The sequence below is a fragment of the Mustelus asterias genome, chromosome 11 (assembly GCF_964213995.1).
Source record: "Mustelus asterias chromosome 11, sMusAst1.hap1.1, whole genome shotgun sequence".
NCBI classification, from domain to species: Eukaryota; Metazoa; Chordata; class Chondrichthyes; order Carcharhiniformes; family Triakidae; genus Mustelus; species Mustelus asterias.
In genome coordinates this window covers 103,303,334-103,316,974 of record NC_135811.1, presented here as the reverse complement: position 1 = coordinate 103,316,974, position 13,641 = coordinate 103,303,334, and the positions used below count along the sequence as shown (strand labels likewise).

Genomic DNA, 13,641 nt, shown 5'->3' with positions numbered 1-13,641 from the left:
AGATTCCCGTCTTCACTCAAACGTCTCCATCAGGGATTATTTCCACATTCACATCTGTCCTGGATAAATCCAGCTGTGCATCTCCCCGGGTGTTGGAATGGGATGGAGCCGGAATAATTCCTCGGCTGCCGGCTCTGCTTTCTCCCAGAGCCCGGCTCACTTTCTCAATGAACCAAGTGAGAAAACGGAATAAATCTGGCAGCATTGTGCGGCGCCTCGGGAGAACAGCTGCAAATAAACGGTGGAAATAACAGCAGTCAGAGCGCCTCACACACTGGAGTCCCGGCTCAGTGTGTGCGGGATATAAAGATGTATTAACCAATCAGAAATCGCCGTACATGTCATGGTGACGTGTCTTTAATATTTAAATTGACAAACCAGGACAGGGAAGATCCCTTTGGACTGTTCACGCCCAGCGCCAAAACCTGCACGCGAACTTCCGAGCCGGTGTCCTCAATGGAAAGCAATACACTGCTTCTGACAGATTGCGGCGCTCGAACTGCGCCCAGCAAGAAGAGACTCAAATCAGCGGCAAATCTGAGTCGTTCTGATTATCAATAATTCACTTGGAGAACTGGCGGGTAACTCCCTATTGTAAAACTCCTTATTCCAACTGTTCAAAATCCAAGTCTATCATTTCTCTGTGTTTTAAGTGAATATAAATTTCTAACCCTCGCCAAAATCCCGGTTCGAGTGAGCTTCGTATAAACACTCACAAACTCACTGAGCGAACATTGGAAAGGCAGGAAGGAATTCTGTAAACAGGAACAAGAAACAGGAATAAAAATAACACAGTAACCCCCCCCCCCCCCCGCCACCCCACCGCCCGGATACAAGAGGATGTGAATTCAATCTGAAATCAACTTCGGCGAGAATCATTTAAACAGTGAGGAGCCGAGGAATTATTCCGGCTCCATCCCATTCCAACAGCCGGGGAGATGCACAGCTGGATTTCTCCAGGACAGATGTGAATGTGGAAATAATCCCTGATGGAGACGTTTCAGTGAAGACGGGAGTCTCTGAGGAACAGGGAAGGATTGAATTGTGTCTCCGAACCTCCAAGTGGCTCTGAATAGGTTTTCCGGTTTATCCGGAGAGTTTGATGATGTTCGGGCGCAGAGAATTTGTGGGAGCTTCACTGAACCTCACTGACTCCCAAAACACTCTGAATATCGCCGAAATTGCTCGGCGCTGCTGAGATGTGACAGCATTGTTGATCAGTCTCTGCTCTCTCCAGCTGCAGTTCCGCTTCTCACCTCAAACACAAGCAGCCTCTCCAGCTGAGAGCAAATTCGGTGCTTTGCCCGAGCGCTCCCACTCAGGTGGGGGTGAGAGTTGGGCCGGGCTGGAAGGGGTGGGGGAGAACCCCTTGCGCATGAGGTAACCCCTTGTGTTGAGATGTTAATATCCACATGTGTGTGTGGTCCTTGGGAGGCGGGGGGAGGGGTCAGAAGGGTTTAATGTGGGGTGGGGGGAAGGGAGATTCCCGTGAAGTGTGCAACTTTATGAGAGACATAGACAGGATAGAGAGGAAGGAAACTTTCCCCTTTCCAGAGGGGTCAATAATCAGGAGGCATTGATCTAAGATGGGGGGCTGAGTATTTGAGGAAAAATGCCCAGAGGGTGGTGGGAATCTGGAACGCGATGTCTGGAAGGATAGTCGAGGCAGGAACCCTCACAACATTTAAGAGATATTTAGATGAGCACTTGAAACGCCATAACTTACAAGGCCTTGGATCAAGTGCTGGACAATAGAAATAGAATAGATGGATGTGTGATGGCAGGCACAGGCATGGTGGGCTGAAGAGCCTCCTTCTGTGCTGTGAAGCTCTGTGACTCTATCACTCTATCTCTATGACTCTAGTAAATGTGGGTGGGGGGAACCATTGGAAGTTTGTTCTGGAAGTCACATTTTTAGATGTTTCACAGGCCGGAGCAATTGCCCAGGGGAGGTGGCCGGTCCGGGAATTGTTCTGCAATCATCTTTGGGGACTTTCCCCTCCCCTCAATATGACACTGAGGAGTTTGTGTGTTCAGGCCTAAAGTTTAATCACAATATTAATTGTCCCCCTTTAATTCCTGCCCCATCAGAAATGCATCAGAAAGGGCAGTGATCGCGAATTTAGGATTCTCAATCCCAAATCCCACATTGGGAGATGACTCTATTTAAGATTTTGTTTTAGAACATCATTTGGCTTATCATGAGAACTCACAATCACCTCAAATTTGCTAATGTCAACATTTCAGAAGGTGAAACATAGAAACTAGAAGCAGGAGTAAACCATTGGACCCTTCGGGCCGACTCCTCCATTCATTTTGATCATGGCCGATCATCAAATACATTACCCTGATCACGCCTTTCCCCCATATCCCTTGATCCCTTTAGCCCCTAGAGCCTAAACTAATACCTTCTTGAATTCACACAATGTTTTGGCCTCAAATACATTCTGTGGTAGTGAGTTCCACACATTCACCACCCTCTCACCTCAGTCCAAAATGATTTACCCCTTCTGCTCAAACTATGACCCCTAGTTCGGGACTTGCCCACCATTGGAAACAATCTATCTGAATCTACCCAGTCTAACCCTGTTAGAATTTTATACGTTTCTATGAGATCCCCTCTCACTTTTCTAAACTGCAGTCAATATAATCCTAACTGATTTAATCTCTCCTCATATGACAGACCTGCCACCCCAGGAATCAGCCTGGTAAACCTTCGCTGCACTCCCTAAATAGCAAGGACATCTTTCCTCAGGTAAGGACACCGAACCTGTGCAGAATACTCCAGGTGTGGCCTCACCAGTGCCCTGTATAATTGCAATGTTGAAAGATAATTAAAATAATTGCGAATTCCCGGGCTGTGAGGAAAAGGCAGGAAGTAGGATTAGTGAGTTGCTTCCTCCAGGAAGCCAGTACAGGCGCAATGGGCCAAATGACCTCCTGTTGTGTTGTCACCATCGCATGAATTTGTGAATAATAGTTTGCACCATTACCCGAACCTGAATTTTAAAATGCCTGTTGACTGCATCGGAGCATTTTTTCCATTCACTGAATCGGTTGTAAATGAGATGGTTATAAAGACATCAACATGCAAAACAACAACACCTTATCCAGCCACAGAACGTATTTAAAATAAAATATCTGAATTCAAACAGATTGTGACACTGAATCTGCCCGGGTGCAGAATGTGCTCCCCCTGGTGTTGTGGCTGGAACACAGCAGAGAATCAAATGACTGGTAGCAGGAGACACCATCAAATAACATCTTAGGCGCTGTTTTAAAAGTCTCTGTTCTTCCAAACTATGGCCCAGGGTATTTATTCGGAGTTATGATCAGAAAGCTAACATTATGCATTATTAGATGCCGGAGCGGTGGCCCCCAAACTTGATCTATGGCCCATCTAATCTACAGGTAAATACTATCGAGCGAGAGAGCCCCAGACCTATTTTGCAGGCTCTGTAAATTAGAGAAAAAAATGTTCATCGGGCAGGACACAAATGCCCAAATATAGTTGAAGACAGTTTTAGACAATACCAAATAGTTATAAACTGTTGATTACCATTTCAGACAGGCACCAAACTGTTTATATGGAGAATTAGTCTTGATTACAATAATTACAGGCATGTTCAGTGTGCAACTTTTATTGTTGTGACAACATACATTTCTGTGAGGGGTTGACAAACGTGAAGCCGCTGTTATCACGAGCTCATGTCAGTCAATACATTCCAAGTGCTGGGAAATAGGAATAGAATAGATAGGTACTTGGTGACCAGCCCAGGTACGATGGGCCGAAGGGCATATTTTTCTGTTCAAAAACTCTATGACTTTACCTCTAGACTGGCCTCTTGATTAGACGTCGAGAATAAACTGGTGCACAGAACAAACACCATCAGAGAAACAGAGGAGAAACGAAGGGATGAATTGAAAAAAATAATGGACAATGGCAGACGTTGCAGTAAAATCATCCACTCTTTCAATAGCAGCATCAAAAGCTCATTTCTGGGGTTTTATAACTCATTGCTGCAGTTGAAGACATGGCACTGTGGAAAATGAAGTGTGTGACTTTGATTTTTTTGCTAAGATGAAGGTAAGGAAGGGGGCACCCAGATTTGAACTGGGGAACCTCTTGATCTGCAGTCAAATGCTCTACCACTGAGCTATACCCCCTCTTATCAGTTGCATCTCTCTGTGCTTTGAAATAAAATAAAACTTGGGTATTTCTTTACCTGAAGGACACACTGACACCCCAGGAAACATTAACCCTTTACTCCTTTCTCCTCAGATGCTCCCTGATGGGGAGGGAAGATTTCTGGTATTTTCTGACTGTACTAATCTTTATTTTTTACAGTATGAATATTGGGGGAAGAACCCTGAATATGATCTGTAGTGAAATATGGCATCACACAGCTGCACCCATTTATGTTGTACAGTCACTGGTTCATTAATAGAAGAATGGAATAAATATTTATCCTCAAATGAGAACTTCAGTTCAATAGTTTGTTTATTGAGGAACCAAAGTGAAGGCCTAAAGATCCATTACATTCAGCAAAGTGGTTTGGAGGAAACAAATAATTCCAGAATTAATTAAATAACTGTATCTGTGTTCTTAAAGACCGCATTATCGATCTCGAAGTGTTTCTGAGGAGTCTATAATTGACTCCAATGATCACAGAGTTGCTGTAGAGGCAGAGTAATGACAGCAAACCTTCTTTGTTAAACCACGAGGCCATTGAGAGAATATTGGATTGAAACTAGAGGACTCTCTTCATACACGGTCAAACGCTTTGACCCCACTCACATCTCTATAGCTTCTTATGCTTCTCGAATCTATAGAATCCCTGCAGTGCAGAAGGAGTAAGAAGCTTAACAACACCAGGTTAAAGTCGAACAGGTTTATTTGGTAACAAAAGCCACAAGCTTTCGGAGCCTTAAGCTCCTTCTTCGGGTGAGTGGGAATTCTGTTCACAAACAGGGCATATAAAGACACAGACTCAATTTACATGAATAATGGTTGGAATGCAAATCCTTACAGCTAATCAAGTCTTAAAGGTACAAACAATGTGAGTGGAGAGAGCATTAAGACAGGTTGAAGAGATGTGTATTGTCTCCAGACAGGACAGCCAGTGAGATTCTGCAAGTCCAGGCAAGCTGTGGGGGTCACAGATAGTGTGACATGAACCCAATATCCCGGTTGAGGCCGTCCTCATGTGTGCGGAACTTGGCTATCAGCTTCTGCCCAGCGACTCTGCGCCATCGTGTGTCGTGAAGGCCGCCTTGGAGAACGCTCACCCGAATATCAGAGGCCAAATGCCCGTGACCGCTGAAGTGCTCCCCAACAGGAAGAGAACAGTCTTGCCTGGTGATTGTCGAGCGGTGTTCATTCATCCGTTGCCGCAGCGTCTGCATGGTTTCCCCAATGTACCATGCCTCGGGACATCCTTTCCTGCAGCGTATCAGCGTACACATGAGGACGTCTTCATATGCCCTGTTTTTTTTAATACTTTTCCAATTCAATCAAATCAAATCCAATTCAGAGTCTCAACAAGTCGAGACATTTCAGATCCAGGCCGGCAAGACAGGGCGAGCGACCAAACCACCCTGTCCTGGGCCTGATCCACATGAGCCAAGCTGATTGGAGAAGGGGGAGGTTCCTCCTCCAAGACTTGAGCTCACCTGCATCTTAGCCAAAAGGCCGAGATGCCGCTTTAAAAAATTGCTTCATATGAAACATATGAAGCCTCAGCGTAACCTAATGACCTCAACCAAGTGCGGCCGACCATGGGGTGCCGACCATACTTATGCCCTGTTTATGAACAGAATCCCCACTCACCTGAAGAAGGAGCTTAAGGCTCCAAAAGCTTGTGGCTTTTGCTACCAAATAAACCTGTTGGACTTTAACCTGGTGTTGTTAAACTTCTTAGTGTGTTTACCCCAGTCCAATGCCGGCATCTCCACATCGTTCAGAAGGAGACCAGACAGGCAGCAAACTGTTTATATGGAGAATTAGTTTTGATTACAATAATTACTGACATGTTGAGCGTGTAACTTTCATTGTTGTGACAAAACACATTCCTGTGAGGGGTTGACAAAAGTGAAACCGCTGTTCTCACAAGCTTGTGTCAGTCAATAATAAACTCCTCTGAAACTCTTCAAGATCGATTTGCGGTCTTTAAGAATATAAATACTGTTATTTAATGAGTTCTGGAATTATTTGTTTTCTCCAAACCACTTTGCTGAATGTAATGGATCCTCAGGCTTTCACATTGGTTCCTCAATAAACAAGATATTGAGCTGCAGTTCTCATTTGAAGATAAATATTTATTCCATTCTTCTATTAATGAACCAGTGACTGTACAACATAAATTGGTGCAGCTGTGTGATGCCATATTTCACGACAGATCATATTCAGGGTTCTCCCCCCGATATTCATACTGTAAATAATAAAGATTGGTGCAGTCAGAAAATCCCAGAAATCCTTCCTTCCCATCACGGAGCATCTGTGGCTAAAGGAGTAAAGGGTTAATGTTTCACGGGGTGCCCGTGGTAGAGCATTTGACTGCAGATCAAGAGGTCCCCAGTTCAAATCTGGGTGCTCCCTATCTTAGCAAAAAGAATCAGAGTCACACAAAGCAGTGTCTGCAATGAGTAATAATAATCCTGGAAGGAGCTGTTCAGTGTCACGAGTGGATGGCTTTATTGCAATGTTTGTCATTGTCCACTATTTATTGCATTTCACCTGTGTTAGTCTTACTCCTGCAGACCATTTTATTCTCGACATATTATCTCGAGCCCTGTCTCGAGGTAAAGTCATAGAGTTTTACAATAGAAAAAAAGGCCATTCGCTCCATCGTGACTGTTGTGGCCATCAAGCACCTATTTATTCTAATTCCATTTTCCAGCACTTGCAATGTATTGACTGACACAATCTCGTGATAACAGCAGCTTCACTTTTGTCAACCCCTCACAGAAATTATGTTGTCACAACAATGAAAGTTGTACACTCAACGTGTCTGTAATTATTGTAATCAAGACTAATTCTCCATATAAACAGTTTGCTGCCTGTCTGGTCTCCTTCTGCACTGCAGGGATTCTATGCATTCTAGAAGGATAAGAAGCTATAGAGATGTGAGTGGGGACAAAGCGTTTGACCGTGTATGAAGAGAGTCCTCTAGTTTCAATCCAATATCCTCTCAATGGCCGCATGTTTTCACAAAGAAGGTTTGCTGTCATTACTCTGCCTCTACAGCAACTCTGTGATCATTCGAGTCATTAATAAACTCCTCAGAAACCCTTCAAGATCGATTTGTGGATCTTTAATAATATAAATACTGCCATTTAATGAATTCTGGAATTATCTGTTTCCTCCAAACCACTTTGCTGAATGTAATGGATCCTTAGGCCTTCACTTTGGTTCCTCAATAAACAAAATATTGAGCTGAAGTTCTCATTTGAGGATAAATATTTATTCCATTCTTCTATTAATGAACCAGTGACTGTACAACATAAATGGGTGCAGCTGTGTGATGCCATATTTCACTACAGATCATATTCAGGGTTCTTCCCCCGATATTCATACTGTAAATAATAAAGATTGGTGCAGTCAGAAAATATGAGAATTCCTTCCTTCCCATCAGGGAGCATCTGTGGCGAAAGGAGTAAAGGGTTAATGTTTCACGGGGTGCCCGTGGATCCTTGAGGTGACAAAGCACCCAAGAATTAATTTATTTCAAAGCACAGAGACCACTAGTTAACATGAGGGGGTATAGCTCAGTGGTAGAGCATTTGACTGCAGATCAAGAGGTCCCCAGTTCAAATCTGGGTGCCCCCTATTTAATCTTTATCTTAGCAAAAAAGAATCAAAGTCACAAAGTTCTGTCTGTACTGCGCGCCAGAAAGAATACTGTTCACCGTATCCCACTGGATCGATCGCTGAACTCGGGATGAGAAACGGTATCGCCTGTGATAATCATTGTCAATGTGAGGTTAAATCATTCACTTTTTTACTCTTGATTCTTCTTCATGTTAGCAATGTTACTTTTTGTACATTTCATCTTCCTGGCAGTTGTCCAACAGTGCATAGAAATAAAATAGTTCCGCATATCCGCCGGCTGTACAGACACTAATTTTGGAGACTAGTTATAAATGGGGATTGTCACCACACTATTTCTCATTAGGCACATTGATGAGAATGCTTTGAATGGTGATGTTCTTTGGGCCATCTCCGTCCGCATGGATCACAATATGGGGACTGGAGGAAACCGCGTTTCCACTTCCCCTCTTTCCTCACAATGTTCCAGTACAGGTTTAGAAACGAGGACAGGGATCCGCTGAAATATGACAGCATTGTTGATCAGTCTCTGCTCTCTCCAGCTGCAGTTCCGCTTCTCACCACAAACACAAGCAGCCTCTATAGAGGTTGCAGTCTCTCCTTTAATACATTGAATGTGTTGGTGTGTGAGGAGCTGCTGAAGGTCACTGACTTATATACACATTGGACATTGCAGCGTTCCTGCACAAACCGCACAAACATAATGAATAATTTTTGATCTGACACATTCTAATTTCTTTCTCTCCGCTAATGCAGAATATTTCTTACAATTTCTGTTTTTATTTTCGGAATCCTGTGTATTTCGCTTTTGTCCCTGTAGATTATACGTCTGGAATAAAATGGTCCAATGGAGCAAGGACTTCAGAGAATCTGAAGAGAAACGATGGAGTGAATTGTAATAAATAGTGAACAATGTCAAACATTGCAGAAAAATCTTCCACTCTTTCAGTCGCGGCACCAAACAGAACATTTCAGGATTATTATTACTCATCGCTGCAGTAAAAGACACTGTACTGCGTCAGGGTGGGATGTGTGACTTTGATTCTTCTTTTGCTAAATTAAAGGCAGCATCCAGATTTGAACTGGGGACCTCTTGATGTGCAGTCAAATGCTCTACCACTGAGCTATACCCCCACACGTCGACCAGCTATCTCTATGCCTTGAAATAAAATATCCTCTTGCCTGAGAACATCCAAATGCATTTCCCCAACCCATCTTTGAGGTCGTCCCGCCCCTCCCCTCAATACGATGCAGGGGGGTATGTCTGTTACGGCCCAAAGTTTAATCACAATATTAATGATCCCCCCTTAACTGCTGTCCCCATCAGAAAGGCATTGGAAAGGATGCTGAACGCGAATTTAGGATTCTCAATCCAGACTCCCACATTGGGAGACGACTCTTTTAAGATTTTTTGGAACATAATTTTGGTTCATCAGGAGAACTCACAAACACAAGAACACAAGAAATAGAAGCAGGAATAGGCCACCGGGTCCTTCAAACCTCTCCCACCATTCAATACGATCATGGCTCCAGCTGACATTCTGTTCCTTCCTCCCGGTCATTAATGTAAATAATGAACAATTGCAGGTCAAGAACTGATCCCTGCCGCACTCCACTCGATATAACTTTCCACCCCGAAAAGGATTTATCATAGAATCCTACAGGGCAGAAGGAGGCCATTCGTCCCATTCAGTCTGCACTGACCACAATCCCACCCAGGCCCTGTCCTCATACCTTTACACTAATTAGTCCCCCTGACACAAAGGGTCAATTTAGCATGGCCAAAGTACCTAACCCACACATAGAACATAGAAAGCCACAGCACAAACAGGCCCTTCGGCCCACAAGTTGCGCTGATCATATCCCTACCTCTAGGCCTATCTATAGCCCTCAATCCCATTAAATCCCATGTACTCATCCAGAAGTCTCTTAAAAGACCCCAACGAGTTTGCCTCCACCACCACCGACGTCAGCCAATTCCACTCACCCACCACCCTCTGAGTGAAAAACTTACCCCTGACATCTCCTCTGTACCTACCCCCCAGCACCTTAAACCTGTGTCCTCTCGTAGCAACCATTTCAGCCCTTGGAAATAGCCTCTGAGAGTCTACCCTATCCAGACCTCTCAACATCTTGTAAACCTCTATCAGGTCACCTCTCATCCTTCGTCTCTCCAGGGAGAAGAGACCAAGCTCCCTCAACCTATCCTCATAAGGCATGCCCCCCAATCCAGGCAACATCCTTGTAAATCTCCTCTGCACCCTTTCAATGGCTTCAACATCTTTCCTGTAATGAGGTGACCAGAACTGCGTGCAGTACTCCAAGTGGGGTCTAACCAGGGTCCTATAAAGCTGCAGCATTATCTCCCGACTCCTAAACTCAATCCCTCGATTAATGAAGGCTAGTACGCCGTACGCCTTCTTGACCGCATCCTCCACCTGCGAGGCCGATTTAAGAGTCCTATGGACCCGGACCCCAAGGTCCTTCTGATCCTCTACACTGCTAAGAATGGTACCCTTCATATTATACTGCTGCTTCATCCCATTGGATATGCCAAAATGGATCACTACACACTTATCCAGGTTGAAGTCCATCTGCCACTTCTCCGCCCAGTCTTGCATTCTATCTATGTCTCGCTGCACACATCTTTGGACTGTGGGAGGAAACCAGAGCACCCGGAGAAAACCCGCACAAACATGGGGAGAACGCGGAAACTCCACACAGACAGTCACCTAAGCTGGAAATCAAACCAAGTTCCTGGTGCTTTGAGGCTGCAGTACTAATCACCCTGCCACCGTGCCGCACTGTTTGATTTAGATTTATTATTGTCACATGTATTGCGATACAGTGAAATGTATTGGTTCTTCTGTGACAGGGTCAGTGTGTAACTTTCATTGTGACAACATACATTTCTGTGAGGGGTTGAGAAAAGTGAAGCCGCTGTTATCATGAGCTCGTGTCAGTCAATACATTCCAAGTGCTGGAAAATGGGATTCGAATAGATAGGTGCTTGGTGGCCAGCCCAGACAGGATGGGCCGATGGGTCTTTTTTATGTTGTAAAACTCTATGACTTTACCTCTGGACTGGGCTCTCGATTATATGTCTGGAATAAAATGGTCCACAGAACAAACATAATCAGGAATTGAAAACAGACAGGAAACGATGGAATTGACTGACAAAAAATTGCAGACAATGACAAACATTGCGGTAAAGCCCTACATTCTTTCAGTAGCAGCACCAAACAGCTCATTCCAGAATTATTGTTACTCATTGCTGCAGTTACAGACACTGGACTGTGTAAGGGTGAGTTGCGTGACTTTGATTCTTTTTTGCAAAGACAAAGATTGGATGGGAGGCCAGCCAGATTTGAACTGGGGACCGCTGAACCTGCAGTCAAATGCTCTACCACTGAATTATACCCACTTACATCAACAAGTGCTCTTTGTGCTTTTAAATAAAATAAACCTTGGGTGTTTCGTCATCTCAAGGATACACTGGCACCCCGTGAAACATTAACCCTTTACTCCTTTCGCCACAGATGCTCCCTGATGGGGAGGGAGGATTTCTGGTATTTTCTGACTGCACCAATCTTTATTTTTTACAGTATGAATATTGGGGGGAGAACCCTGAATATGATCTGTAGTGAAATATGGCATCACACAGCTGCACCATTTATGTTGGACAGTTACTGGTTCATTAATGGAAGAATGGAATAAATATTTATCCTCAAATGAGAACTTCAGCTCAATATTTTGTTTATTGAGGAACCGAAGTGAAGGCCTAAGGATCCATTACATTCAGCAAAGTGGTTTGGAGAAAACAAATAATTCCAGAATTAATTATATCACAGTATTTATATTCTTAAAGACCGCAAATCGATCTTGAAGGGTTTCTGAGGAGTTTATTATTGACTCTAATGATCACAGAGTTGCTGTAGAGGCAGAGTAATGGCAGCAAACCTTCTCTGTGAAAACATGAGGCCATTGAGAGGATATTGGATTGAAACTAGAGGACTCTCTTCATACGCGGTCAAACGCTTTGTCCCCACTCACATCTCTATAGCTTCTTATGCTTCTAGAATCCAAAGAATCCCTGCAGTGCAGAAGGAGACCAGACAGGCAGCAAACTGTTTATATGGAGAATTAGTCTTGATTACAATAATTACAGTCATGTTGAGTGTGCAACTTTCATTGTTGTGACAACATACATTTCTGTCAGGGGTTGACAAAAGTGAAGCTGCTGTTATCACGATCTTGTGTCACTCAGTACAATCCAAATGCTGGAAAATGGGATTAGAATAAATAGGCGCTTGATGGCCGGAACAGTCACAATGGGCCAAATGGCCTATTCTGTTGTAAAACCTCACTACTTTACCTGTCGACTGGGCTGTAGATTATATGGCTCAAATAAAATGGTCCAAAGGAGCAAGGCCTTCAGAGAAACAGAAGGAGAAACGATGGAGTGAATTGTAATAAATAGTGAACAATGTCAAACATTGCAGAAAAATCTTCCACTCTTTCAGTAGCGGCACCAAACAGAACATTTCAGGATTATTATTACTCATCGCTGCAGTTAAAGACACTGTACTGCGTCAGGGTGGGATGTGTGACTTTGATTCGTCTTTTGCTAAATTAAAGGGAGCACCCAGATTTGAACTGGGGACCTCTTGATCTGCAGTCAAATGCTCTACCACTGAGCTATACTCCCACACGTCAAGTAGCAATCTCTATGCCTTGAAATAAAATATCCTCTTGCCTGAGAACATCCAAATGCATTTTCCCAAACCATCTTTGAGGTCTTTCCGCCCCTCCCCTCAATACGATGCTTGGGTGTATGCCTGTTACGGCCCAAAGTTTAATCAGAATATTAATGATCCCCCCTTAACTGCTGCCCCCATCAGAAAGGCATTGGAAAGGATGCTGAACGTGAGTTTAGGATTCTCAATCCAGACTCCCACATTGGGAGACGACACTTCTAAGATTTTTTTGGAACATAATTTTGGTTCATCAGGAGAACTCACAAACACAAGAACACAAGAAATAGAAGCAGGAATAGGCCACCGGGTCCTTCAAACCTCTCCCATCATTCAATACGATCATGGCTCCAGCTGACATTCTGTTCCTTCCTTCAGGTCATTAATGTAAATAATGAACAATTGCAGGTCAAGAACTGATCCCTGCCGCACTCCACTCGATAAAACTTTCCACTCTGAAAAGGATTTATCATAGATTCCTACAGGGCAGAAGGAGGCCATTCATCCCATTCAGTCTGCACTGACCACAATCCCACCCAGGCCCTATCCCCATACCTTTACACTAATTAGTCCCCCTGACACAAAGGGTCAATTTAGCATGGCCAAAGTACCTAACCCACACATCTTTGGACTGTGGGAGGAAACCAGAGCACCCGGAGGAAACCCGCACAAACATGGGGAGAACGCGGAAACTCCACACAGACTGTGACCTAAGCCAGAAATCAAACCAAGTTCCTGGAGCATTGAGGCTGCAGTACTAACCACTCTGCCACCGTGCCGCACTGTTTGATTTTGATTTATTATTGCCACATGTATTGCGATACAGTGAAAAGTATTGGTTCTTCTGTGACAGGGTCAGTGTGTAACTTTCATTGTGACAACATACATTTCTGTGAGGGGTTGAGAAAAGTGAAGCCGCTGTTATCATGAGCTCGTGTCAGTCAATACATTCCAAGTGCTGGAAAATGGGATTCGAATAGATAGGTGCTTGGTGGCCGTCCCAGACAGGATGGGCCGATGGGTCTTTTTTATGTTGTAAAACTCTATGACTTTACCTCT

At 44.0% G+C, this 13,641-nt stretch overlaps 4 non-coding genes across 4 annotated transcripts; 1 reads left to right on the top strand and 3 right to left on the bottom strand.

Moving 5' to 3' along the window:
- Nucleotides 1-4,094: 4,094 nt before the first annotated feature.
- trnac-gca (transfer RNA cysteine (anticodon GCA)) lies at nt 4,095-4,167 on the bottom strand. The gene has a single exon. It is a non-coding gene; the product is annotated as a tRNA-Cys (tRNA).
- A 3,589-nt stretch (nt 4,168-7,756) lies between these two features.
- trnac-gca (transfer RNA cysteine (anticodon GCA)) lies at nt 7,757-7,828 on the top strand. The gene has a single exon. It is a non-coding gene; the product is annotated as a tRNA-Cys (tRNA).
- A 1,062-nt stretch (nt 7,829-8,890) lies between these two features.
- trnac-gca (transfer RNA cysteine (anticodon GCA)) lies at nt 8,891-8,962 on the bottom strand. The gene has a single exon. It is a non-coding gene; the product is annotated as a tRNA-Cys (tRNA).
- A 3,502-nt stretch (nt 8,963-12,464) lies between these two features.
- trnac-gca (transfer RNA cysteine (anticodon GCA)) lies at nt 12,465-12,536 on the bottom strand. The gene has a single exon. It is a non-coding gene; the product is annotated as a tRNA-Cys (tRNA).
- Nucleotides 12,537-13,641: the final 1,105 nt, after the last annotated feature.